At 35.7% G+C, this 9,543-nt stretch overlaps 1 pseudogene; it reads left to right on the forward strand.

Annotated features, from left to right (window-relative positions):
• Positions 1–1,731: 1,731 nt before the first annotated feature.
• Positions 1,732–3,181, forward strand: LOC150012315 (keratin, type II cytoskeletal 8 pseudogene; annotated as a pseudogene).
• Positions 3,182–9,543: the final 6,362 nt, after the last annotated feature.

Genomic DNA, 9,543 nt, shown 5'->3' on the forward strand with positions numbered 1-9,543 from the left:
AGCTACACTTTGCTAGATTGAGGGAGTGCCTTTCTTTTTCATTCCAGTTTTGTAGGAGTTCTTACCATAAATATTGCTGAATTTTTTCAGATTTACTTGCATTTAGTAGAATGATTTATTTTTTATTGTATTTTTTCAGTTACCATTTAGTCCCCTTATATCTCCCTCCCCTTGCACTCAATACACTGTTCTCCATGAATTCTTCTTTTTTGCTCAATCCCTTCACCCCCTAAGCATCCCCCAACCTTGTTTTTTTTCTAATTTATTAATATGGTGAATAGCATTGGCTGATTTTCAAAGTTAAAATGGATTTGAATTCCAGATAACCTCTACTTGGTCATGATGTAATCATTTTTATACACTGGTGGGTTCTAAATACTAATATTTTATGAAAAATTTCATTAATACCCTTATATATATGCATGTATGTATGTATACATTAATAAATGCACACACAAACATATACACATACATATTCATATTGCAGTTATCTTGTAATGTCATTGTTTGGTTATGTTGATGTTCTGTCAATAATGAAGAGAAAGTCCTGACTGGTGTGGCTCAGTGGGTTGAGCACCAGTCTGTAATATGAAAGGTTGCCAGTTTGATTCCCAGTCAGGGTACATGCCTGGGTTGCAGGCCAGGCCCTTAGTTGGGGGTGTGCAAGAGGCAACTGATCAATGTTTCTCTTGCACATCAATGTTTCTTTCTCTTTCTCTTCCTCTTTTTCCCTCTCTTAAAAGAAAACAAAAAAATCTTTAAAAATAATGAAAAGGTAATTATTAAATCTCTATGATTATAGTTTTTTTTATTTTATCATTTTTACTTTATTTTTAAACATGTTTTTCTAAAAAACTACCTAAATAAGACATTTATGTCCTTATTATATAATATTACCAAATGTATTGCAAGCTATAATACTTTTTAGAGTTTAATATTTACTTTTAGGAGTTTTGCAGTTAGACATTTGTCAATAAGAAACAAAACATAATTTCATAATATCCTTCCATAAAACAAAATGTGTTTATTAAAACTGTATGGAAATATGAGATAAAGTTTGTCACCACAACTCTTTAGAGTATCATCTATAATAATAAATAAGCCATTTGGTAGGCGAAAGTCACAGATATCCTGGTATGGGAGTAATAGGAAAACAGCAAGGGGTTGAGCGTAGGTGAAACTGAAATTAATTTTCACAGTTTAGTTGCTGGGTGGTCTCAGATGACATGGCTGTTTAATCTTAGCCAGTACAGGTGTGAAAGTCATAATATGAAAACTGACACATTCAAATAGGAAAAGAGACAATATTATAATTAGGCTTCATACTCAGAGTAAAGTGTGAAAGCAAAAGCTTTTTTTACACAGTGTCACTGAATTGTAGAAAAACTACATACATTTTTGGAAGATAAATATGGACATTAAACAGCTTTCATTGTCTTTGCTCTGCACCAATAAAAAAGGTATTTTTTAGTTTTACAAGCTTTACTGGTATGTTTTTCTATAAACAAAATAATATTATAAAATTAAAAATATATTTTATTATTTTGATGACAACTAAGCATGCATAATTACTGTGACTAAAACTCATATTTGCAAATTGAACTGGAAAAAAAAACCCTAATGAAACGACTAGTGTTTCACTGTCATTAAAACCGTTGTTTTGGCAGCTTTTTGGCTCCTTCTTGAACCTCTGTCTGGTTTGGCCTTCTTGCCTCCACTCCAGCCTCCACCATGTCCAAAAGGATGACCCAGAAGACGACCTACAAGGTGTCCACTTCTGGCCCTCGGGCCTTCAGCAGCCGCTCATACCCGCATCAGCTCCTTGGCCTTTTCCCGGGTGGGCAGCACCTACCGGGTTGGCCTGGGCGCCAACATGAATCTGGCTGGAGGTTTCAGCAGAGTGGGGAGTATAGGGTCCATCAAAGCTGTCCAAGTGAACCAGAGCCTGCTCAGCCCCCTGAAGCAGGAGGTGGACCCCAACATCCAGGCCGTGCGTAACCAGGAGAAAGAGCAGATCAAGATCCTCAACAACAAGTTTGCTTCCTTCATCGATAAGGTATGGAGCCTGGAGCAGCAGAATAAGATTCTGGAGACCAAGTGGACTCTTCTGCAGCAGCAGAAGATGACTTGCATTAACATGGACAATATGTTCGAGAACTACATCAACAACCTTCTGCGGCAGCTGGAAACACTGTCCCAGGAGAAAGTGAGACTGGAGGCAGAGTTTGGCAACATGCAGGGGATGGTGGAGGACTTGAAGAATAAGTACGAGGATGAGATCAACAAGTGCACAGAGATGGAGAATGAATTTGTCCTCATCAAGAAGGATGTGGATGTAGCTTACATGAACAAGGTAGAGCTGGAGTCCCGCCTGGAAGGACTGACCGATGAGATCAACTTCTACAGGCAGCTGTATGAAGAGGAGATTTGTGAGCTGCAGTCCCAGATCTCCGACTCGTCCGTGGTGCTGTCCATGGACAACAGCCGCTCCCTGGACCTGGACTGCATCATCGCCGAGGTCAAGGCCCAGTACGAGGAGATCGCCAACTGCAGCCAGGCTGAGGCTGAGACCATGTACCAGATCAAGTATGAAGAGCTGCAGACATTGGCTGGGAAACATGGGGATGACCTGCGTCACACCAAGACGGAGATTTCTGAGATGAACCGGAGCATCAGCCGCATCCAGGCTGAGATTGATGGCCTCAAAGGCCAGAGAGCTGCCCTGGAGGCCTCCATCGCTGACGCCGAGCAGCATGGTGAGCTGGCCATCAAGGATGCTCAGGCCAAGGTGGCTGAGCTGGAAGCTGCTCTGAGAACCGCGAAGCAGGACATGGCCCGGCAGCTGCGTGAATACCAGGAGCTCATGAACGTCAAGCTAGCCCTGGACGTGGAGATCGCCACCTACCACAAGCTGCTGGAGGGCGAGGAGAGCCGGCTGCAGTCTGGGATGCAGAACATGAGTATCCATACCAAGACCATCAGCGGCTACTCAGGTGCGCTGAGCCCAGTTAATAGCAACCTCAACTATGGCATTGGCTTCCAGGCCAGCTTGGGCTCTGGCGGGAGCTCAGGCTCCTTCAGCCGCACCAGCTCCAGCTCCTCCAAGATGGTGGTTGTGAAGAAGATTGAGACCCACGATGGGAAGCTGGTGTCTGAGTCATCTGATGTCCTGCCCAGGTGAATGACTGCTGCGGTCCCTCCCGTCCTCCGAGCTGCGCAGGGGGGTGGAGGGCACAGGAGGCCAACCTGAAGCTCACCCCCACCCAGTCCTCAGCTCGCCCTTGGGGTGGGGAGTTTACCGCCTTTTCCCCATGTCCCTGACTAGAAGCCAAATCAAGTGTTTTCCTTTCCCCCTAAAATAAAGTCTCACCTGGTTCTGCCAAAAAAAACAAACAAACAAAAAAGAAAACAAATGTTGTTTTTACCTACTTCTGACTCGTTTCTTCACAATGCATAGAAATCTTATTATTTCTCACAGCAAACACCCACATTATATAAACTCCCTAAATCACAAAGTAAATAATTTCTTAAATTAAGACTATATCAGTACTATTTTAAGTATAAATTATACTTGATTTGCTACTAAAACTTATCTATGGTAAGTAATTATTTAAGACAAAAATAACATTCAAGTATACAAAATATTCAAACTCTTCATTGTTGAATATGTTAAACTGAAAATACACCAAAACTGTTTCCAAGATTGTATATAATTATTTAATTAATTTATTAAAATTATGGGAATAATAGAAAGTTTTATATTTACTGTTTATTTCATATAATTCTCAAATGACATTTTCTTTAGTTAGAATATAAGCAGACCAACAAATTCAATCTGTGTTTATCTCTGAGTTATGCATATAGAAACATTTTATCAGAGTACAATGCTTGCATAGTTTGTCTATATATCAAATATAGGTAATACTATAGTTATAAGATAACATGCATCTTGTGTTCTAATATTAAATAAAAATTTATTATGTTAACAAAAACTAGATTTTTTAATGCTCATTAAGATTTCCTTAAAATAGGATAATATTGAAGTTTAACTTCAATTACATCTCTTAAACACTCTGAGTGAATCACATTCTATTTTACTGTATATAAAATCATAAGGAAATTAAATGAAGTTATATAAGCTTTGGGTACATAATGCTGGCTGTTGCACACACACAAAAAAAATTTCAAAATGGATTACTCAAGTTTCAGTATTACTCAGAATCCAGTGTAATTGCCATTAGGAAGCCAGACCCTGTGAGTTTGTTTCTCTTGTGAAACTGATCTCCTTAACATATGACCCACAGAATATCAGCATAGGCCTGAAGACAGAAAATGGAGGATTGTGAGAGGGAGATATTACAATTCAAATTTGGTTGTGGTGTGTACATTTCCTCTCATATTCTGTTAAGTAAAATTGGTCATAGACTACCACCTAACACCATGAAAGGAAAGGGTAAGTGCTAGAAAATATGTTTCTGTGTACCAGTAGGAAAACAAATTATGATTGGAGAAAACATTCTTTTACAAACACTAAACTAAAGAACCAGAAAGCTCAAAATCATATGAATAAGTTGTGCATATACATTTTTCTTGGCTTTCCAGGGCTGCAGTGCTGTTACAAGTACTGGGTATGTTGGGCAAGAACAGCAAGAATGATATAATTGACATATGACAATCACTTAGATTTTCCTTACTTTGGGAAATTAAAATTAGCTTTTCAGAGAGCTTCTTCTTTCACATTTCAAAATGGTGTTAAATATTCATTAACACTACAAAGTAATTCATAGTGGAATAGTTCCTTTTTTACTAAATGAGTTTGGTAATTCTTCAACAACAAATTATCTTTTTAAATTGAAAATATAATGTTCTTTTACTATGGATAAAAATCTTGGAAGTAAAAGGAACATATTTCAATGAAAAGTTAAAGAATTGCAATAAAGTGTCGCTAAACAATTATAGTTACAGATATAGCATTAAACATTTTCATATATCATTTAATTTACATAAGATATTACTCTAAATTGGATTTTTATTACGAGAGAAACCGAAAGATCATTTTGCACTTAATAGAGTCCTACTTTATGAACTAATACTGAGTCATGGGCCACAGGAATAAAACAATAATTATTCTTCATTGTAAAATTACATTCTACCATATAATTAATTTGCCATAATTGTCCCTGGTGACAGATTATATTCTTGACTCAGAGAAGTTGGGTCTTGAATTACGGTTAGTTGTTTAATAATCACTAGAGTAATAAAAAGTATGACAATACTTTTGCCATTGTTTTATTTACTGCTTAAATTTTATAAAAACATGAAACTGAAAGACATACTAAAACTGGCTAGATGTACTCTGATAATATGTATAGCTACCATAAGAGATATTCATACAAATTTTTATGTGATATTTTCCTGAATGATAAATATTTTTTCATTGTCATAGAACTAAAATAGAAGTATCATCTTTATAAACCAAATAAAAGCTAGAACTCCAAAGAGAGTAATAAAGATTTCTGAAGTGGACTTTCAAGCTACTGAATCAAGGTGAAAACAAAATAAAACATTAGTTTTATAGTTTTCTTCTATAGTCAATATTTGGTTACTTAGTGACAATTTCTTTGAGACTTCAATGGGCTTTATGTACGCAGTACTCTTCTCACATCTTTTTAACCATAACTGCTCAAAATAATAGTAGCAATAATGTATTACATGATTATAGCTTATGGATAAGTGAAATAAATGACAACAATTTAAAAGGGACTGAAGGAAGACCTGGGAATAGGGTTATAAAATACTTTCACTGCTAATCCCTCCTGGATAAATGACCTCTGAAAGGCCCTCCAACTAACAACATCACCTCAGGGGCACAGGATTTCAATATTTAGGCTTTGGGATGACCAAAAAAAATCGTACCACAGCAGTTACAAAATTCTGATAAAGAAATCAGACAAAGTCTAACTAAACAAAGATACCTCATGTTGATGAATACAAAGACTAAATTTTATTAAGACGTCAGTTCTTCCCAACATGGTCTAAAGATTCAGTGAAATCCCAATCAAGATCCCAGCAAATTATTTTGTGGCTATCTACAAGCTTGTTTTAAATATTATAGAGGAAAGCAAAAACCAAGAACCAACATGATAAAGAAGAAGAACCAAATCAGAACACTAAAACTATATGACTTTAGAATTTTCTATAAAGTTATAATAAAGTTGATACTGGTATTGGTGAAATATATGACAAATAGGTCAATGTAACAGAATAGAGAGCTCAATAATATATCCATACAAGCATAACCAAATGAAGTTTGAGAAAAGAAGAAAGGCAATTCAATGCAAAAAAATTAAAAGAAAAAATGGTGAGTAACAACTGGACACAGAAAAAAAAAAATCTAGATAGAACCCTTACACATTTCACAAAAATTAACTAAAAATATTTCAGAAATTTAATTTTAAAAGGCAAAACTATTAAACTACAAGTATATAACATAGGAGAGAATATAAGTAAGCTAGAGTTTGGAGGTGAGTTTTTATATATACCATCAAAAACAATATACATGAAAGAAAAATTGATAAGGTGGGCTCTATTATATGTAAGAACTTCTCTGAAAACACAGTTAAGAGAATTCATAGACACACCACAGACTGGGATGAAATATTGCAAAACATTTCTGATAAAGAACTGGTATCTAAATATGCAAAGAACCCTAAAATAATAATAAGAAAGCAATCAATCAAATAATAATGGGCAATAAATGAGAGCATACACCTCACCAAAAAGACAAATGAGTATCAAATAAACATAGTTAAAGGATGTTTAACATCATATATCATTAGGGAATAGCAAACTAAAACAGCAATGACATACTACTACACACTTGTTAAAATGGTTAAAAGCCAAGACACTAACAAAATCAATTGCTGGCAGGATGTGGAACAACAGGAAATCTCATGCATTGCTGGTGGGAATGCAAAAATGTACAAGACACTTTGGAAGACAGTCTGAAAGTTTCTTACAAAGCTTTACCGTCTCATACAATCCAGCTATCACACTCCATGATATTTATCCAAGGAGCTGAACATTTGCATTCACTCAAAAACTTGCACCCAAATATTTAAAGCATCTTTATTCACAATTGCTAAAACTTGAAAGCAACCAAAATGTCCTTCACAAAGTGAACGGATACACAATTGTGCATGGATGCAATGGAACATTATTAAACAAATAAATGAATGATTAAGCCATGAGGAAACTTAAAATGCATATTGCCAATGAAAGAAACGAATCTAAAAAGTCTACATACTGTAGGGTTCTAACTATACAACCTTCTGGAAAAGGCAAAATTTTAGAGAGAATAAAAAGATCAGTGCTTGCCAGGTGCTTGAACAAATGGCAGGAAGATGAATAGGTAGAGCACAGAGAGTTGTTAGGGCAGTACAATTATTCTGTCTGACAATATGGCAGATATATGGCATTGTATAGTTGTCAAAACCCACAGAAGTATACAAAACAAAACCCAAATCCTAATGTAAACTGTAGATTTTAATTATAATAGCATTAATATTAGCTCATCAATTGTAAGAAAAGTAAAACACTAATATAAGACGTTAATAAGAGAAGCTCTGGGCGGTAGGGAGGAACATATAAGAACCTTCTGTATGTTCTGCTTAATTTTTCTATAAACCTAAATTTCTCTAAAATAAAGTCTACTAATTTAAACAACATAGATTTTGTAGCATTTTAAAAAATAGTATAATTTATTTAGTCCATCCTTTCTGAAATAGAAAGCTGCATCTATGAGTGGAGTACTGCCTCAAAAATGGAAATCTAATGTCCTTGGCATTATTTTGGGACACTGGGCAGTGAGGAAATAAATGTTATCAGAATATGGGACAGTATTCTTACTAGTAGTAAAAAATACTCAGTACAAAATCGTCGGCAGCCGTCCGTCTCGAGAGACGATGGTGTAGCTTCTCAGGAGTCTATCTGCACCGCCGAGAATGGCTGTGCAGTCCGACTCGGGAGTGACACGGTATCTGTCTCCTCCCGTGTTGAATCGACATCTTGCGATGACGCTGGAGTGTCCTCTCCAGTGGAGCTGAAGCTACAGAGCCTGGGCAGGGTGATATGGAGGGTCTGCTGTTGCCCATGCAGCAGACCCCCCCTCTCTTCGCAGCTGAAGGATCCAAGGGAAAGACGGAGTCAATACAGCTTGGCTTCAGGTGCGCCGCAGGAGTTGCCGGTGTTGACTACAACGTCAAACCGCCTTAGGGACTCCGGCTCCGGATTTTCTGTCGGGGTTTACTCCCTTAGCCTTTCCCCTGAAGAGGTATGCCGCAAGGCAGCGGAGGTTTTTTGCAGTCAGCAAGAAATACATCAGCAAGAAATTGGGAGACATCTAACACAGCTAATTTACCCTAGGGTGACCAGAGGTTAAAAACAGCTTTTTGGTTGCACATGTTTTTTGCTGTTAGCTGTGTTTGACAAGGCATTATAAGAAATTTGTAACTAGGCAAAAATGAACTATTTTGCAACCAAGAATGAAAGGAAATAGGGAAAGTCAAGAAATTCAGGCATTAGGATGGAAAGGCAATTGAAACATGGTCAAAAATTAAATGATAAAAATGAGATCTTTTTATTAAAGAAGGGCATGAAATAAAATGTAGCTTTCCTACAAGGATTAAAAGAAGATCATGGCCATCATGTAATCCAATGTTTAAAACTGTACCTGAAAATTCCTTTTAATTATACTTTCATTTGGCTCTTATCTCTAGCACAATGATTATATTTAGAAGATATTGCTCAAAAGTAAGTACACATCATAGGACATGACGCAAGACTCCAAGACTAGCAATATATAAACTCTGGTTTATAATACATAAGGATATATTGCTGAAATGAGGGAATATGCTGCATTTCATCTACTTATATATCTGTACAACTGATATTTTTGATATATTTTGTTAACTTTGAGAAACACAAATCATTTATCATGCCAATTAACATCTAATTTATATATAAATTTATTGTAAAAAATTCATGGCCTTATACTAGAATTCTAAGCAAAATTAGAATATTTAATTTTTTTTTTACTTTTTATTGCTAAACCTTACAGTAGAGAAATATGCACAATGATTTTACTCTCAATCAAGTTCTTAAATAACTCCCTTCAACTAAAAATCTCTTATTGATCTGACTTTATAGATAATATTTTTGGATGAACAAACTATGAGTAACTATAATTACTTACTATCATTCAAATATACTCAGGAAATGAATGAGATCTATAATAAAAAAATATGATTTGGGTTCTTTACATATAACCTTTGAATCAAAGTAACAAGATCATTTTTTTTAGCAATGTTGTAATTCTGTCTTCTTTCACTTGATTAGGTTACTTTAATAATGTAGTGGAGCTAATACAGCAATATTAGTCTAAAATTATATCAAACTATAGGGATTAAAATAATAATTTTAAGAATTTTACATTAAAATGAAATTGAGTTAGCACAAAATTGTCAAAAGTTATACAAGTCAACT

This window comes from Furipterus horrens, unplaced genomic scaffold, assembly GCF_987537825.1.
Source record: "Furipterus horrens unplaced genomic scaffold, mFurHor1.1.pri manual_scaffold_4, whole genome shotgun sequence".
Taxonomy (NCBI): domain Eukaryota; kingdom Metazoa; phylum Chordata; class Mammalia; order Chiroptera; family Furipteridae; genus Furipterus; species Furipterus horrens.